Below are 1,002 nucleotides of genomic sequence, written 5' to 3' on the forward strand. Positions count from 1 at the left end.
GTGGCTGGCGGGGCTCTTTGCTGCAAACGGTGAAACGGAGGGTTTCCTGCGAAAAACGAGTGGAGGGGCCGGGAGAGTAGCTGAGGCGCAGTCTCTCTGTCAGAGACGTGTCTTGGTGAGTTTCTGGTTTTGAAAAGATTTCTGCTGTATTGTTAAGCAAGAAACTCGGTTAGTGCAGTTGCTTTCACCTCTGAAATAAATAGCTCCCCCCGTGGAATCAGCTATTCAGCAATTGGTTTCAACAACTGTTTTTAAATAAAATGGTTTTAAAGCTCAAATGAAACCAACTTAGAAGCAAACGAACAGTACGAGCTTCAAGAAAATGGTATCCTTTTGTAGGTAAAAAGTTGTTTCGTTTTTTTCCCCACTTTGCTAACATTTTATTAAGTAGTCAGCGTTTAAAAAGGTATTTCTCTCTAAACCGTTGGACGATTGTGTTTAAAAATCTCTTTTCCTCTCTTTTGCTAACTACCTTTTTACTCAACCCCGCTAAAACATGACTCATGGACACGGGAAGTAGAATTTTACAGTATGCAAGAAGAATATTCGCTTTTTGAATTATTATTATTATTAAACGAAACTTCCTTTGTGCCTCTTCTTGGGTTTGGGAGGTGGTTCTGATTTGGATGCTTTCTCCATATATGTATATACATGCCTGCATAGCCCCACGCGCAGATATTGAGCCCGAGCTGTAAGCGCTGGGTCTGGGTACTAATGGGTGGGGATTGGAGCAGTGGATCTCTGGCAGTGTTTTTGGAGATGGGAGAGAAGGGCATTGGGCTGTGAAATCACACATTCCTGTCCAATGGAGCTGAAATAGTGGTATTGTTCTCTGGAAAAGAGGTTGCTTTTCTCTTCTCCATTCTTCCCCTGATCTGCAGGGACCTGATTGTGCAGTTAATCAGCAAAAAAGCGTTTGATGTAAGGCAGGGCGTGAATTCAAAAGGGCCAGGGGGGATTCAAGAGGGATTCTTGTGTCTGTTAGACTTTTTTTTTCTTTTT

Source organism: Meleagris gallopavo, chromosome 17, assembly GCF_000146605.3.
Source record: "Meleagris gallopavo isolate NT-WF06-2002-E0010 breed Aviagen turkey brand Nicholas breeding stock chromosome 17, Turkey_5.1, whole genome shotgun sequence".
Classification (NCBI taxonomy): domain Eukaryota; kingdom Metazoa; phylum Chordata; class Aves; order Galliformes; family Phasianidae; genus Meleagris; species Meleagris gallopavo.